Source organism: Nannospalax galili, unplaced genomic scaffold (assembly GCF_000622305.1).
Source record: "Nannospalax galili isolate Female #2095 unplaced genomic scaffold, S.galili_v1.0 scaffold1217, whole genome shotgun sequence".
Classification (NCBI taxonomy): domain Eukaryota; kingdom Metazoa; phylum Chordata; class Mammalia; order Rodentia; family Spalacidae; genus Nannospalax; species Nannospalax galili.
The window spans coordinates 809,986-828,450 of NW_008339068.1; the positions used below are offsets into that span (position 1 = coordinate 809,986).

An 18,465-nucleotide genomic window follows, 5' to 3' on the forward strand; every position below is an offset into this window, starting at 1 on the left:
TAAACATTTAGTGTTTATCATGTATCAGATACACCTCTAGGGTCTTTATTTTGGTTAATAAAACAAATATTTTTTGAGTCAGCATTCCAACAGAGTTAGAGGAAGGAGATAAACTATGTCTGACTAGTATATAAATTATATAGCTTTAAGAAGATAATAAGTATGCCAGGTGTGATGCCTTTAGTCCCAGCACTCAGGAGACAGAGGCAGGTGGATCTCTGTGAGTCCAAGGCCAGCTGGTCTACATAGCAAGTTCCAGGCCAGCTGGGGCTATAGAGAGATCCTGTCTCAAAAAACAACAACAATAACAAAAGACAAGCCCAATGGCTCTGAAAAAGTATGCCCTTCCTCCAACCCCTTCAACCGCTTAATAGTGTCAGGCTCAGTAGGTTTTAATTCATCATTGAAAGCTTTTTCTAACAGGATTGTTTCTTTAATGAAGACATTCCCATTGTTACAGAGCCATCGTGACTCTCCTGTGGCCTTCTCAGCTCTCAAGGAAAGGCCTGTTATTACTGAACATTGCGCTGTTCACGGAGCCCCACTGGTCCAAGCCTAGTGGAGAGCTTAGGGGACCGTGCACATGTAGCTGTTTCTCTGTTGGGATGTCACCCCAAGAGCTTTCTTCCCCTCACTCAGGAGCAAGCCTTCCTACCCATCACAGCTGTCAGTCCTTTCCAGCTGGCTCCTAGACACTGAATGCAGTGCCTACTCTCTGTATATGACCCTTCCACTGGCTTGGGAAATGCTGTTCTACAGAAGGCTCTCATAAATAACTCAGCAGAGTGGGGCAGCTCCCCTGTAACACAATCATCTCTTCACATAGGTACCAGTCGGCATGTGGCTCAGAAACTAGGCCAGTCCATGAACTCTTATTTTGCTCATCTGTACGTAAAGAGTTCAGAAATTGAGAGTAAATGGAAGTCTGCAACAATCTACCACTGGCCAGCTCTGGGGTTATGACAGGTCTCAAGTTCAGTAAGTATGAACTACAAGTTCACTATGGTATTGAACTGTGACAGAATTCTTTAGCGACACAGGTGGACCTTGAGCTAATACCTCAGCCTGAATGCTGAGATTACAGGCATGTACTACCATGCCTAGCCCCTCAACAAATTTAAAGAAATAAAAGTAGGGGCTAGGGATGTAGCTCAGTTGGTAGCATGCTTGTCTGACATGCACAAACCCTGGGTTCAGTCCTCAGCACCACATAAACCAGGTATGATGGTCTGTGTGAAAAGTTTATTAAACATCTCTTTCATAAGTTTGGACTTACGGGAAGTGCATCTCCAAGCTAAACTTCCAGGCTCCTCATCAAGCTGCAGAACTAGTGTGACCTGTGGAACAGTGTCAGAGGCCCCACCCAGCACCAGATGCCATGGTCTATATGCCTAGAAACCAGATCACATACCATAATATCAAGAACCAAGCCCTACAGATAGATAGCAGTGACCCCATTCTTACCAGCCACACAGATTGTGTATTGGTTCACACCTGTCTGCACTTGAGGGATGGAGACAGGAGGATTAGGATTTCAAAATCATCCTCAGCTATATAGGATGTTTACAAGAGACCCTGTCTCAAAACACAAACAAAAAGTTAGGTGTGGTAGTACATTCCTATAATCCCATCACTTGAGAGGTAGAGACAGGAGAATCAGGAGTTTAAGGTCACCCTTAGCTACATTACAAGCTTGGAGCCAGCCTGCACTACTGAGACCCCACCTTTAAAACAAAATCATGTATAATCCCTTTCTCACTCCATTAAAGAAGTACAAATGAATTAATGATCTAAATATAAACAAACTTTTGAAGACACACATATATATATAACAGACATAGAAAAATTATTTAATAATGCCTTTTAAAAAATATTTTATTATTTTATTTTATGTGTATGAATATATTGACTGCATGTATGTAAGTGTACCAGTGTCATGCAATGCCCATGGAGATCAGAAGAGGGTGTTGGGTTCCCTGGAACTGGAGTTATGAATGGTTGTTAGCCACTATGGTACTGGGAGCTGGACTAAGTCCTCTACAAGAGCAGCCAGTGCTCTTAACTCTCCACCCCTCCCTCCCCCTTTTTTGGGGGGCAAGATATTGCTCTGTAGCCCTGGCTGACCTAGCACTCACTATGTAGCCCAAACTGGCCTCAAATTCATGGCCTGTGTCATTCCACTGAGTACTGGGGTTACAGGCATGTGCCACCATGCCTGGTTAAATAATATTTAATTCACAGTGAGGCAGGCTCTTTTAGGACCATCACAGTAGGTATAAGAAGCACTGCAACCAGGTCTTGCACTGGAGGAGAGAGAGAATGGGCTCAACTCAATACAATATTGACAAGCAAGAATTGATAGCACAGGGGCTGGAGAGATGGCTCTGCTCTTGCAGAGGACCTGGGTTCGATTCCCAACACCCACATGGTGGCTACGAACCATCCTTAACTCCAGTTCCAGGGGAATCTGAAGCCCTCTTCTGACCTCTGCAACATGGCACGACATGGGTACACTCACATACATGCAGGCAATACACTCATACACATAAAATAAATTTTAAAAAAAGAATTGATAGCACAGAGGCAGGGTGGGCACCAGAGAATAGAAAATTCCTGAGGAGGCTGGAGAGGTGGCTTAGCAGTTAAGAGCACATGCTGTTTTTATAGAGGACCCGAGTCTGACTCCCACAAGCATCCACATCAGGTGACTGTGAGCTGTAACTCCAACTCCAGGGGAATCTGACGCCCTCTTCTCATCTCCCCGTGCACCTCCACACACATGCATATACACACATACAGACACATACATAAATAAAAACAACTCTTTTAAAAAACAGAAAATTCCTCAAAGGTAACATCAGAAGAAAGTGGGATTTACTGAAGACAGGTCAGGGTGATTTAGATTAAGACCTGGGAGGCTGTGAAGGATGAAGACAGACAATGGATAAAGAGGCTGATGTCAAGATTCTTGATAAACTGACTTAGCAGACTTTTTTGATAAAACTGAATTTTACAGTGACATGCACAGCTGGGTCACATGCTGTTTTGGGGTCCCTGGGACAGAAGGAACAGTTGCTGTGCCCTAAGAAGGAGGTGGAAAACCTCTGTCCGGTTTCCTGTGCAGTTACCAACATTCTCCCTATCAACTGCAAATACCCCTCGTTGTCTGCTCTGCAATCATGGAGTGGGGCTGTAAATACGTCTTTTTAGTCAGATGGCGCAATGTTACGCCTTGTCATGAAGAGTGCAGGGGGCTGAAGAAGGATGAGTCTGTATTCCTGGTAGCAGTGTGCTTGCTTGGCAAAATCCTGCAGCAGTATTACTGGTGGTCAGGGTCTGGGCTGGGCGTTTCTGATTCTTGGCCTCTTATTCAAGAATGAGATAAAAGCCCACAGAGTAGCAAGGAAACTTTCATTCAAAGCAAAGTGATAGAATAGATCAAAAACTCTATGAAAAGCCAGGCATAGTGGTGTGGGCCTTTAATCTCCTTACTCAGGAGACAGAGGCAGGGAGATCTCTGTAAGTTGCAGGCCAGCCTGGTCTCCATTGTGAGCTCCAGTCCAGCCAGGGTTACATAGGGAGACCCTGTCTCAAAACAAAATAAAACACAAACCTCTATCAAGACTAACAGTGGCAGTCAAAGGCCCTGATTATTGTTTGGGGCTTCCTTCTATGGGCTTCAAGAGGAATTTGGTTGTTAGGGGTGTAGTTTGAGTGGTTCTCTCTCCTTTTTTAAATTAAACTTTTGTTCAGATTACCACTGAGCTTTTGTCTCCTCATTGGACCCTGACTCACACAAAATTGCTATACTATAGAAGTCAAGGGGACACAATAGGTAAGTCACTTTGGGGGCTTGGGTTTGGTTGTGCCCTTGGACTTACGCATAGCATTGAGTTCCTTGCCAGTGGGAAATGGGAATTACAGCAACATGGTATAGTGACATCACAATGACCAAGGCTATCATTGGGGTTTGAAATATTAAATGAAGCAAGTGCCTTCAGAGCCCAAGCGGCTACTGTTTTGACAATGACAACATGGATTAGTCTACTTTTTATTAATATAACAAAATATCCAAAATAATTAAATTATAAAGAGAAAAAGGTTATTTTAGCTCATAGCTCTGAAGGTTCTAGTCTATGATTTTGTGGCCCACTGTTTGGATAGAGTGCTGGATGATAGTGGTGGGATGTGCCTGGAGAGAAAACCTGTTCACCTCATGAGTCAGGAAGCAGAAGGAAAGAGAGGATGAGACAGTATCCTGACATCCTCTTTGAGAGTACCCCCACCCCCCGCCCCGATGATCTAAAGACCTCTCACAAGGCTACACTTCTTAAAGCTTCCATCAATTCCCTGAAAAGTCTCAGCTCAGCCAGTCCATTTCAGTAAGTTCAGCCTGATGCAACTTTATATTCCTTTGACTTTGATCACACTGCAGTAGTTTTAAGTGTGTTCACAAATCTTTGATGCTTCTCCCTTAAAGATGTGAAGCTCAATTAACCTCCCTTTGAATGTGAGCTGACTTGGTAACACAGTTCTAATGAATAGATTTAGTGGAGGTGAAACTCTGTCACTTCTGAGGCCAGGTCATTAAATACACTGGCTGTCTCGATCTCCCTTGGATCTCTAGGGCAAACCAGTTGTCATGTCATGGCGACCCATCAAGGAGCCCTGCGGAGAGCTCCACGTAGCAAGAATGGCCGCCTCCTGCTGCCCCCAGCAAGGAACTAACAGCCATGGTAGTGAGCCACCTTAGAGGGCCTCCTCCAGGCAACAGCCAACTGAGAGCTTATCAGCAACTTCATGAAAGACCCTGAACCAGAACCAGCTGGCTAAGTTTTTACTGGATTCCCACACCAAGGGGGTATTAGAAACATGGTAAAAGTGCATCCTGAGATGCAGTGAGCCAAATTGGTGACCAGTGCTCACTGAACCTGCTTTGCCAGGTTCCATGACACAAAAAGCTAAAATAAGAATTGAAATTCCCAGAGCCTTAGGCAGATGGGGAATTTGAAGGAAAGATGAAAAGAGTCATCTTGGTCTGGAAAGTGACCTTGTATTAGTTACTTTTCGTATTGCTGTGACAAAACACCTGATAAAAGCAACTTAAGGAAGAAAAGGTTTATTTTTAACTTACAGTTAAGAAATGATACAGTTCATCATCTGGGGAAGGCAGGTGGCAGGAGCATGAGGCAGCTGGCCACATCACATCCTCAGTCAGGAAGCACAGGCAATGGCTGCTGGTCCTCAGTTCACTTTCTCCATTTATTTATTTACTTGTTTATTTATTTATCATTTATTTTGGCATGTGTGTCATGTTTGTGTGTGTATGTGTGTTTGTATGTGTAGGTACACGTGTGTGTTGAGGCCAGAGGCTGATGTTAAGTCAATTATTCTTCACCTAATTTATCGAGGTGGGTCTCTCATTTGAACCTGGACCTCGCTGATTCAGCTAGTGTAGCTCCAGTGATCCTGTCTTCACCTCCAAGCACTGGGATTAAAGTGCCACCTGCCACACACACTTGGCATTTGTCTGGGTACTGTGGATCCAAACTCTGGTCCTTGGGCTTACATGGCATGGGCTTTACCTACTGAGCTCCATCTCCCCATTTTCTTTTTATTCAGTCTGGGATCTCAGTCTATGGAGTGGTGCTGTCCACATTTAGGGCAGATCTTCTCACATCAATTAACCCAATCTAGGCACTCCCTCATGTAGACCAGGCTGGGCCTCAGACTCAAAGAGAGAAAGCGAGGCTAGTTATGGCACAAAGAGGTTCGTTTATAGTCAGACACCACCAGAAGCTCTGCAGTCAGAATAAACACTTGTATAGGTGGGATTAGATGTGTAAAGAAAGGCTAATTCCATGTCCTCCTCTATGAGAAGGGGTATAGCTCAGGGATAGACCATTTGACTACAGATCAAAGGTGTCTGGTTCAAAGCTAGGTGTCCCCTTTGGAAGCATTTTCTTTTCCATGCTGAATTGGTAAAATTAAGCCCCCTTCAAAGGAAGCTGACTACATCCTATTGACCAAAACCCTGTGAACACTCCCCGTGGTTCAGGTCACAGTGGTAGTAAAAGAATCAACACAGCAGCTCTTTCCAGGATTCATATGTGGGTGGGTCTATTCTTGGACTGTTGTGATACATTGGTCAATTTATTTCTCCCTGTGTTAAAAACCCACTGCCTTAATTACTATAGTTTTGTAATTTGATATATGGTAAAGCTAATTATCCGCCTCATATCTATCACCATTGTGACTCTTCATATTTGTCACATAAAAAATAAGGAGGGAACCAACTCCACACAGATAATATCCTGTTATCTCTACACATGTGCTATGGCATGTGTATGCTTACACATAATCACATACATATACAATATAAGAAATAAAAATTTAAAAATAAAACCAACTTTAGAATTGAATTTGTCCATTTACCCACCCCAAGCAAATCCTGTGAGTAATTTGACTGAGATTACAAAGACTCTCTTGGTCAATTCTAAGATAACCAAAACATTTAAAAAAATATTTTACTTATTATTTTTATTTTATGTGTATGAGTATATTGCCTGCATGTATGTGAGTGCACCCGTGTCGTGGAATGCTGCACATGAAGAGGTGCACAACGAGGTCAGAAGAGGGCTTTGGATTCCCCTGGAACTGAAGTTAAGGACCGAGAACCAAAACATTTTATATGAGATATGGAGAACCCTATTGCATTAATCTAGTTTATAATTTCCCTCAAGATTTTATACTTTACCAGGTAGAAATCTTGCTCATATCTTGATGAAATTACTTCTAGATGCATCATATTTTATGCTATAATAAATGTTACTTTTTACACAATTTGTATTTTCTGCTGTGGCTGAAATAAAGATATATAATGGATTTTTTTCTATTTTTATTACTGTCGTAAAATTCACATAACTTACAATTTTCCATTTTAACCACATTTAAATGTACAGTTCAGTAGTAGTTTTAAAATCCATAATGTTGGGACTGGAGAGAATGCTCAGTGGCTAAGAGCACTGGCTACTAGTTCAGGGGACCCGGGTTTGGTTCCCAGCACCCACATGGCAGCTAACAACAGTCTATTAACTCCAGTTCCAGGGGATCCAACACCTTCTTCTAGCCTCTGCAGGCACATGCATGCATGTGGTAAATATACATACATGCAGGCAAAACATTTATGCAGGCAAAATACTCATACACATAAAACAAAGATAAACATTTAAAATAAAAACCTATAATGTTACACAGCCATTACCATCTATCTCTTTTCATAGCTCTTCTCAACCTGTAAAACAGAGACATTTATTAACATAATGCACCACCTGCCCTTCCCAGCTCCCAGAAGCCACCGCTCCGCTTTCTGTCTTGAGATTTTAATGACTTTAAGTACTTCATTGAAATGGAATCATGCAGCTCGTGCATATGTGTGTGTTTTGTATACACTGTACGTCTTTATTTATTTGGTGTGGGGGGCAGAGGACAATTTGTGGGAGTCAGTTCTCTCTCCTATCTTCTTCTACTATGTGGGCTCCATCGATGGAACTTAACATGTCAGATTTAGTAGCAAGCACTCTGACCCACTGAGCCATCTCACAGGCCCACTTTTTTTTTTTTTTTTTTAGATAAGGCGTATGTGTGTGTTGCCTGGACATGCACGTAGAGGTCAGAAAATAACTTCCAGGAATCAGTTTTTTCCTTCTACCATGTTGGCTCTGGCATGGAACTCAGGTCATCACGCTTAGTAGCATGAACCTTTATCCTCTGAGCCATCTTGCTGGCCCAACCTTTCTTTTTTTCACCTGGGTGGTGTAGATCCAAATGAAGTCCTGGTGCTTGTAAAGCAAGCACTTTACTGACTGAGCTGTCTCCCTGGCCCGGTATGTCTTTTTGTGACTGGATTGTTTCATTTAGCATGACATCTTTGCTCTAGCGTATATCGAATGTCCCTTCTTTTAAAGTTTGCCTAGTATTCTGTTGTATGTACATTACATTTTGCTTTCCCAGTTATCCATTGCAGGGAACATAAGTTTCTTTGATGCTCCTACTTTCCATCATTTTGGATATGGACCAATTCTAACTTTAGATTTTTAGGAATGCTACACTAATTTCTTCAGTAGCAACACTATTCTATCTTCTGACCAACAGCATGTATGGTTCCAATTTTTTTGGCTCTTTTTCATTTTTTTTTAAATTTATGTGTATTTGCATGAGTTTATATCCACCATGCAGAAGAGGGTGCCAGATCCCCTGGAATTGGAGTTATAAGCAGTTGTGAGCCACCATGTGGGTGGCAGGAAACAGAACCCAGGTCCTCTGCAAGAGCCAATGCTCTTAACTGCTGAGCCATCCCTCCAGCCCCTCAATGTGATTTTAATTTGCTTTTCTCTGATGATTCCTGCTGTTGAGCATCTTTTCATGTGCTTGTGATTAGGAGATACCTAGATGTTTATAACTGTTGTATACCATATATTGTTGTTGTATTGAACATATTATTAACCAATAATATTTTCTCTTGTCCCTTATGATCTTTTTTATTTAGAGTATAATTTGTCTTATGTTAGTATATACACCTCTGTTCTCTTTGGGTTGTTATTTGCATGGAATGTCTTTTTTCATCTTTTTACTTTCAAACTATTAGTGTTCAGGGTCAGGGCTATAACTCAGTAGTAGAGTGCTTGCCTAGCATGTATGAGGCCCTGAGTTCTGCAAAACAAAATCAAACTATTTGTGTTAGGGGGATCTATAGTGAACCTCATATAGACAGCACAGAGTTGAATGGTGTTTATTTATACATTCTACCTATCTCCATCTTTTGATTGAATAATTCAATCTGTTCACATTTATATTTACAATAATTACTGGTAAAGTTGGAATTCTGTCATCTTGCAACTTCTATCTACCTTATAACATTTTGTCCCCCTCGCCAATTCCTGTTTTTTTATATGCTTGTTGAATTCTTGTAGTAAAACATTTAAATTGTTTTCTCACTCATGTGTGTGCCTGTGTGTGTATGTAGCCAGGTGTGGTGGTACATGCCTTTCATCCCAAGCACTCAGGAGGCAGAGGCAGGCAGATCTTTATGAGATTGTGAAATCAAGGCCAGTCTGGTCTATATAGTGCGTTCCAGGCCAGCTGGGGCTACAGGGAGACACTGTTCTTAAAAAAAAACAATAAAAGTTAAACACAAAAAAACCTCAAACCATTTAATCAATAAATGGTAAAGGGGGCTGGAGAGATGGTTTGGAAGTTAAGAGCACTTACTGCTCTTGCAGAGGTCCCAGGTTCAGTTCCCAGCACCCACACAGCAATTCACAACCACCCATAACTCTAATTTCAGAGAATGCAAAGCCTCTGCTGGCACATGGTACACATACATATACTCAATCGCAAATACACATACACATAAAATAAAATTTAAAGGACTAGTCACGTTTCTATTCTCTTATGACACCTTGCTAATGTAGCAGTACTCTAAATTCTTAAACAGTTTCAGTATGGCATACTGCAGTAAGGACACTTAGTCTCTAGACCCTTAACACAGTATGGATACTTAGCCTACAGACCCTTAACAAGTAGTGTAGTATGGACACTTTATCTATGGACTCTTAACATAGTACAGTATGGACACTTAGTCTATAGACTCTTAACACATAGTGCCATATGGACACTTAGTCTATAGACCCTTAACACATAGTGCCATGTATTAGTCAGGGTTCTCTAAAGAAACAGAACCAATAGAATATATATTTATCAGCTTAGCTCACAGGACAGAGTCCGAGTAGTCCAACAATGGCTGCACCACACTGGAGAGGCTGACAATCCGTAGTCACTCAGTTCACAAGGCTGGATGTCTCAGTAGTCCCAATCCGGTGCTGAAGGTCTGACAAATTCCAAAAGATCAGCTAGTCTTCAGTCTACAGCAGCAAGATGAACTCACCAGCGAGAGAGAAGGCAAGCAGCAAGAAGTCTGGCGTTCTCCTCTGCCTTGGTCTTTTATACTGGCTGCCATCAGAAGGTAACGCCCACATTTAGGGTGTGTCTTCTGGCTTTAGATGATCCAATCAAGAAGATCTCTTTCATTTCAGTTAATCTCAGATCCAATCAAGTTGACACCCAGGATTAGCCATCACATGCCATATGGACACTTAGTCTATAGACCCTTAACATAGTGCATGGGTTCAAATCCTGGATGCTGACTGTTTGACTTTAGAGAAGTTCTTTAACTCTCTCAGTTCAGTTTTTCCATATATAAACTGGACACAGTGGTAGATGCTTGTAATCCCAGCCTTGGAAGATGGAGACAAGTGTATCAGGAATTCAAGGTCATCCTTGGCAACATAGCAAGTTTGAGGCAGACTAGGCTACATAAGACCCTATCTCAAATAATAAAACAAGGCGACTACCTTTTCCACCAACTCTAGCCCTGCCCGCAACTCAGTAGTAGGGCTTTCAGGACAAGCTCTACAGCCATGGAGGAGCCTTTAGGAAACACATTTCCAAGCCAACCTGTGCTGGGGAATCTCGAAAGAAGTATGATACCCCTCATTTACAGAAGTACAGAGAAGTCCAGCTAGCCAAGGTCAAAGCCAAGGTAAGAGACAAACACTGAATTGGTGCAACTACTGTTCTTCTGTTGAGAAGGACCAGGTGCATCTTCCAGAGGCCAGTGACTATAGTAACTTTCCACCCTAAGTATGAGGTCAAGTACATGCATGGGGAAGAGATGTTGAGGAAACCCCAGAAGCTCCATGTATTTAAGAGACTGCAGGAATCCCAGGTCGTGGAAGTGAAGGAGAACTTTTAACTCCATTGGGTCTTACAAACCCCTCAAAAAGGATCCAGAATGCAGGGTGAATCCCTGGAACAACGTGCTGTTAGCAATCTGCACCTTTTCTCACAGTTCAGTCCAAAGCAATCCCAACATCAGAACAAGATACTCTGAAAGGGTCTTCATTTGTCGTTATCTTTCCACAGTCGAGGGATGACTTCTGCTGACATCCAGACAGATCCGGAAGGCAAAGGAAGCCAGGAAGACTGACTGAGGCCTTGGACACAGTCGGGCTTGCTAAGCAGGCAGAGGGTGTGAGCAAGGAAGATGAAGGATCTGAAAACCAAATGAACAACTCGAAAACATGAGCATGGTGGCCTCTGGAAAGAAATCTCTGTGAAGGACTTTGTTTTATTTATCTGTCTTTAAATAGCAAAGTATCCCTGATAATGATGATGTTATACCCAAAGAGCAAGGCACGGTCACTTCGACAGCACAAATACTAAAATTGGAACAACACGGAGAAGATCAGCATGGCCCCTGACCAAGGAGAACATGCAAATTTGTGAAGTGTTCCAGATTTTAAAAAAAGAAAAAAAGAAAGCAAAACAAAGCAAAACAGGAAAAGCTAGGACCTTCTAGCTACTATGTAATCAACTTTTCCAAATGCTTCTTGTTTTCTTTCTTTTTTATTGTGTATGAATGTTTTGCCTGAATGTAAGTGCGCCCATGTCATGCAATACCCACGGAGGCTAAAAGAGAGCATCAGAGCCCTGAAGCTGGACTTAACAGATGGCTGTTAGCTGTCATGTGCTACAGATGTCTGCTGCCAAGCTCAGCTTTTACATAGGTTCTGGGGATTTGAACTGAGGGCCTCACGCTTGTGTGGCAAGCTCTTTACTCATGGAGCCATCTCCCCAGCCCTCTTCAGTTCATTTTAATAACATTGTTCAAATCTTCTAAACACTTGAACCTCATTTTCTTCATCTCCAAGTTATATGTGGTTTCTTTTTCTGACATTATTCCATAAGTTGTTTTAACTTTATTATTATTGTTTTGTGCCATCAAGATTCATTTAAATTTAGTCACATAAACACTGCTTTTGAGGCTCTTTCATCCCTCCTATGTCTCTGTCCTTGCATCTAGGTAACTTCTTTGCTTCTTTGGTGATACACTAGAGTTTCTTCTGTGTGTGCAGCTGATACATGCTTTCAGTTTTGTCTGTCTGAAGAAAAAGGAGAGGGAGGGAAGGAGAGAGAAGGGAAAGAAGGAAAGAAGGGGAGAGGGAGGGAGGGAAGGAACTAGGAATTTTATATTGACAGTGACAGCTTTTCAATATATACAATATTCCACAGCCTTCTGGCTGGCTTCTCTTGTTCTCAAGAACTCAGTTGCCAGTCTAATTGTCACTCTGTTGAAAGTAACGTCTTATTCACCCCATGATGCTTTTAAGAGTTTCTTGTCATCTCCAGCTTTCTGCTCATTTTCTAGTCATGCTAGGAACAGGCTTCCTTTGTTTCTTATGCTTGAGAGTCACCGGGTCTTGAGTGTAGGGACTGATGTCTTCCATTAGCTACAGAACAGCCGTAGCCACTGTCTCCTGGACATTTCTTCTGTCGGGCAGACCCCCACTTACCTGTATCCCATCCTTCCACTGTATCCTGTATATTCTTTATTGTGTCTTCTGAGTTTGCTATACTTTCGTTTTCCATGTGCTATAACAGTTTTTCCAAACAGTTTTCTAGTTCACTGATTTTCCTCTTTTGTTTAACCTATTCATTAAGTAGAGCCCAAACCTATTCACTGAGTTTTAAATTCTAGTTATTGTAATTTTAGAACTAAAATTTGTTTTATCTTTTTTTCAAATCTCCTTGGTTACTTTTCATGCATACTAATTTCCCACTGAAATCTTCAGTCTTGACAGTGTAAGCATTTTCATTTTAGATGATCTGTGTTAGTCACTGTTCTCACTGTTATGACAAAATACTGACAAAAGCAGCTTAAGGGAGGAAGGGCCACATTGTACCCACACCCAGGACACAGAGAGAAAAGAACACTGGTGCTCAGCCCGCTTCCCTACCCCCTTTTTAAATATTTTATTTATATTTTTATTTTATGAGTATGAGTGTATTGACTACATGTATGTGAGTGCACTGTGAGGATGGTTCATAGCCACCATGTGGGTGCTGGGAATCAAACCCGGGTCCTCTGCAAGAGCAGTCACTGCTTTTAACCACCGAGCCATCTCTGCAGCCCCTCACTTTCCCCTTTATATTCAGTCCAGGACCCCAGACCATGGGATGGTGCCATCCACATGCAGGGCGAGTCCTCCTTCTACTCTTAAACCTTTCTAGAAACATCCTCATAAACACATCCAGAGGTATGCTTCCATAGTGATTCTAAAGTCAGTCAAGTTGACAGATGAGATTAACCATCACAGAATGTCTCTGATGACTTTTACACCCACAGTCCCTTTGCTTAGTTCTGTGCTCTGTTGTTTCTATAAGTTTAGTCTTTGCTTCCCTGTAAGTATGGTTGATCATCCTTGATTATATGCTGAACATTTTACTTCAAAATTATTTGTAGATGGGCTGGAGAGATGCTCAGTGGTTAAGGAAACTGGCTGGTTTTGCAGAGTACCAGGGTTCAGTTCCCAGCATGCACATGGGGGCTAATAACTATCCATAACTCCAGTTTGAGGGGCTCTGGTGCCCTTTTCTGGCCTCCATGATGTTGCATATCACAGGTGCACTTACAGACATGCACATAAGACACTCATACACATAAAAATAAATATCAATAAATAAATTTTCAAAAATTAGTTGTAGAAATAATTTGAAGATAGGACTGATAATGTCTTCCTTTTGCTTCCTTCCGAGTATCTGAGCACAGGAATCTCATATAATTCCGAAGCGTGAATTTTATCATTCAGAAATGATAAAACCTATACACAGATTCCTACAGTGGCCATGTTTCTTTCAGTTTCCTTAAAAGCTTTGGGGCCCTAGTTCAAAGCCAGAGCTCGTTGTTATCAATGCCTACTCTGTAGCTGCACCCAAAAGGCTTACTTTACTCCATCCTGAGAGGCTTCTAAAAGTTCCACTTAACTTCTCAGTTTCCTCCTCAAAATGGAAAAATACTGAGTGTCAGAGCAGGGCAGCTTCTATTCAACCTCTTCTTAGCTTTCTGTTTTCACCTAGCAAATCTCCATCTAGCATCTAGCATTTCCCATCTACCTGGTTAGCACTGTAATGTTTTAAGAAATTTTTATTCTAAGTATATGAAGCTGTGGGGGATTGAATGAGAAGTGTTGGCTATAGGCTCAGGCATTTGAACACTGGAGGTCAGATGGTGGTAACATTTGGAGAAAGTCATGGAATCATTAGGCGTTGCAGTCTTGCTGGAGGAGGTGCATCACCGAGGCTGTGCTTTGAGGGTTTTGTAGCCTTGCCCCACTTCCAGTTTCACTCTCTTTGCTATGGAAGATGCAAATGCTCAGCTTCCTGCTGCAGCCACCACATCTGTGTGCTGCCAAGCCTTCCCAACATTATGGACTCTTCCTCTTTAATCTTAAATGAAAATAAGCCCTTCCTTCTGTAAAAACAGAAAGAAAGAAAAAAGAAAGAAAGAGAGAAAGAAAGAAAGAGAGAGAGAAAGAGAGAGAGAAAAAGAAATTTTTATTCTATGGGGTTGGAGAGATGGCTTAGCAATTGAGAGCACTAACTGCTCTTGCAGAGGACCTGGGTTTGATTCCCAGCACCCACATGGTGGCTATGAACTGTCCTTAACTCCAGTTCCAGGGGAATCTGGAGCCCTCTTCTGACCTCCGTGGCATTGCATGACATGGGTGCACTCAGTGTGCCCATGTCATGCAATACCCATAGAGCTCAGAAGGAGGTGTCAGATCCCCTGGAACTGGAGTTACAGACAGTGATCTTGGGGCTGGAGAGATGGCTCAGCTGTTAAGAGCACTGACTTCTCTTGCAAAGGATCTGGGTTGGGTTCCCAGCACTCGCATGGTAGCTAACAACCATCCATAACTCCAGTCCCAGGGAATCTGACTCCCTCCTCTTCTGACCCGTGGCATTGCATGACATGGGTGCACTCACACGCAGGCAATACACTCATTCACATAAAATAAAAATACTAAATAAAAATATATTTAAAACTTCTTTATTTTAACTTCTTAGTTTCCTCTTCATCAGAGAAGGCAGATTCCTCTGGAAGATTCTCTGTGCTCATTTACTACTGTTCATCAGAAAAGGCAGAAATTCCTACGAAGATTCTCTGCACTCATTTATACTATGAATATTCGATCTGAGTTTTGAAAAATTATCATAAAGAACAGTCTACTTCTAGGCATTCTCAGAAAGGAAATACTGACCCAGAGTAAGAAAGGAAAAGAGGGAGGAAAGCAGGAAGGAAAAGGGGAGTGTCAGGTGGCCAGGATCTGCAGCAAAGGTCCATCCTTGAGAAAAATCCCAGGCTAGAAACTGCTTTGATACAGGTTTCAAATCATTAGTGCTGCCTCTTGGAAGTAAGAAGATGTATACACACACACACACACACACACACACACACACACACACACACACACACACTGTACTTCATAAGCAGCAGCAGCAAGAACAAAGAGATAGTCTATACTTTCTTTCTAGAGATTGCAGCAAGAACAAGAGATTACAGTGAAGACATGAGATGCTCAGAGGGAGAAAGTGAAGTCTACGTGGGCTGTGAAGGGTGAGACTCCAGGTAGAGTAGTGACTGGGCTGAATCTACTCAGTGAAATGTAGGCCTGGGCTAGATGATGGTCAGGAAGATGTATAAGTCTAATCTCATGCTATGCAACAAATCATCTGAAGCAATTGACTTAATAAAGATAAATTAGGGGGTCCAAGAGAGACCTCTAAAGCAATGTAGGCTATCACTGTTGCTCTTGGTTGCCTCCCAGAACTTGAAGGTAGGACCCTATTGCTTAAGACACCACAACTTTGGTCACAGGATGTGAAGAAATGAAGCTGCTGCAGACCTGGAAGCCTTCTTGAGGACCAGCTTTCACAGTGTCAGAAGATGCTTTGCAAGCTGCCACAGGAGAAAAGCAACCACTAGTCTTACTAGCTTAAAGCTCGTGAACCACAACAACTAGCCTGGCATGATACCCTCAATGATGCAATAGTGGCACTTATATCTTAGGGGTAACAACAGCTGTCTAATTGGACCTAAGGGCTGATCAATAGGCAGGAACTCATATCTGGTACTTTAAACCTAGCCAAGAACCTAAAGAGCCAGTTGTGGTGGTGCTCGCCTTTAATTTCAGCACTCATGAGGCAGAGGCAGGTGGAGATCTGTGAGTTCCAAACAAGCCAGAGCTACATAATGAGACCCCCCCAAAAAATAACATAGAGAAGAATTTAATTTATTCTCATTTTCCTAAGTTAATATAGTTCCCTATCTGCCTTTTATACCATCTTCATACCCATAGCTAGGTGTAGCTCTCATACTTCATCGAAGAAGTTTCTTTTTGCAGTAGACAGAGGCTATTGCAAAACTCAGAGAATAAATGACCATGGGGTGCCCAGCCCCAAATAGGACACCTGTAACACAACCCCTACACCTAAGGCTCAGGGAACATCACAGAAGAGGAGGTGGGAAGATTGTAAGAACCAGAGGACCTGGACAACTTTTGAATGACAGCATCTTCTGGACAGGACAGGGTTGTTACTCCCAGAAAATCTCAGCAATATGGCTGCCTGCACAAGACCTACAAAGACCACCCAATGGCCATGCCAACATGGATGGAGGAGAATTTCACAAGGCCTCACCCCTAAATGAAGAGCTATAGACAGTCAATAGCTGTCGAGGGAGGGAAAACCAGTTTTCTTCAGGGATGAGCCCCCAATCTAAGTGGTCATCCAGAATAAAATGTGATGTGCATACAGATAACACTAACTAGACTCAATAGGTTGTGTGTGAGTACATACATGTGTGTGTAACAAAATAATTATAGAAGAAGAGGTCATGAATTTGAAATGGGGGACAGAGGAGGAGTTAGGGTGAGAGAGAGGAAAAAGTAGAAATTATGCACATACAGTGTACTCATGTTTGAAATTCTCACAAAAAGTTTAAAAATAAAGGGGCTGGGGGCTGGAGAGATGGCTCAGCGGTTAAGAGCACTGAATGCTCTTGCAGAGGACTCAGGTTTGATTCCCAGAATCCACATGGCAGCTATGAACCGTCCTTAACTCCAGTTCCAGGGAAATCCAAAGTCCTCTTCTGACCTCTGCGGCATTGCATGACACGGGTGCACTCACATACATGCAGGCAATATACTTGTATACATAAAATAAAAAATAATTTTAAAAAAGAAATAAATAAAGGGCCTGGAGAGATGGCTCAGCAGTTAAGAGCACTGTCTGCTCTTGCAGAGGACCCAGGTTCAATTCCCAGCACCCACATGGCAGCTAACAACTGTCTGTAACACTCCAGTTCGGGGAATTTGATACCCTTTTCTGACCTCCTCGGCATTGCACAACATGGGTGCATTTACATACATGTAGGCAATACACTTATACACATAAAATAAAAATAATAAATAAAAATATTTTTAAAATAAATAAAAAATAGGGGCTGGAGAGATGGCTCAGCGGTTAAGAACACTAGTTGTTCTTGCAGAAGACCTGGGTCTTCTGCACCCACATGGCAGCTAACAACTGTCTATAACTCTAGTTCCAGGAGATCCAGCAGCCTCTTCTGTCCTCCATGGGCATTGCACAACACTGGTGCACTTACCTATATGTATGCAGGCATAACTCTGATACACATAAAATAAAAATAATAAATAAAATATTTTAAAAAATAAATAAGAAATAAGAACTGAAAAAATAAAATAAAGAGAAATTATCTAATTTAGCTTATAGTTTGGGAGGTTCAATTCTAAGATTGGGCAGCCCTGGGTTTGGGGCTCTGGGGAGGGAGCCTGACGGCATGGCAGGAATACACATTGGCGTGATGGTCTCATCTGGAGGAAGAAAGCAGAGAAGAGAGGACTGTCAAGTTCCCAGAAACCCCTTCAAGGACACACACACACACACACACACACACGCTCAATGACCTAAGAACCTCCCACAAGACCCCGTCACAGAAAGGTTCCATGACCTCCCGAAATCACCACCCTGAGGACTAAGCCTTAAACACATAGACTCTTGGGTGACATTTGATACCCAAACCATAACAAGAGACTCCTTAGCACTCATCCTGTTTCAGACCCTGAACTTTATTACAAGACAGTTCACATTAAATTAATGGCCAGAGGTAGGATAGAAAACACAGAAATATCTATAAAATCAGTGGGTAGATTTCAGTGGTAATGTTTATCACCTCTACTAATTAACATGACATAAGTTTTTATGCTTCCTCCTCAAATATAATTAATTTTTTTCATTTGTTGATTGTGTGTGTGTATGTGTGTGTATCACACAGAACATCCCAAACCATCTCATTCATCTATACAGTCACTTCCCAGATGACACCCTCCCATAGCCTCCCCCCACCTTAGAGCCCTTATACTCTGTTATCCCTGCTACTGTCCGCTGTGTTGTCAGCACCCCCAGCCATTCCCCACTACTTGTCCATCCAGTTACACAGGTGCCAAGGATCCGAGTGCAACCGATTATGACTAGTAATAATCA

At 42.2% G+C, this 18,465-nt stretch overlaps 1 non-coding gene and 1 pseudogene across 1 annotated transcript; both read left to right on the forward strand.

Moving 5' to 3' along the window:
* Positions 1–4,728, forward strand: part of LOC103734739 — a 14,805-nt pseudogene extending 10,077 nt beyond the window's left edge.
* Positions 4,729–11,258: 6,530 nt separating this feature from the next.
* Positions 11,259–11,362, forward strand: LOC115070509. Its single transcript, XR_003849661.1, has one exon. It is a non-coding gene; the product is annotated as a U6 spliceosomal RNA (small nuclear RNA).
* Positions 11,363–18,465: the final 7,103 nt, after the last annotated feature.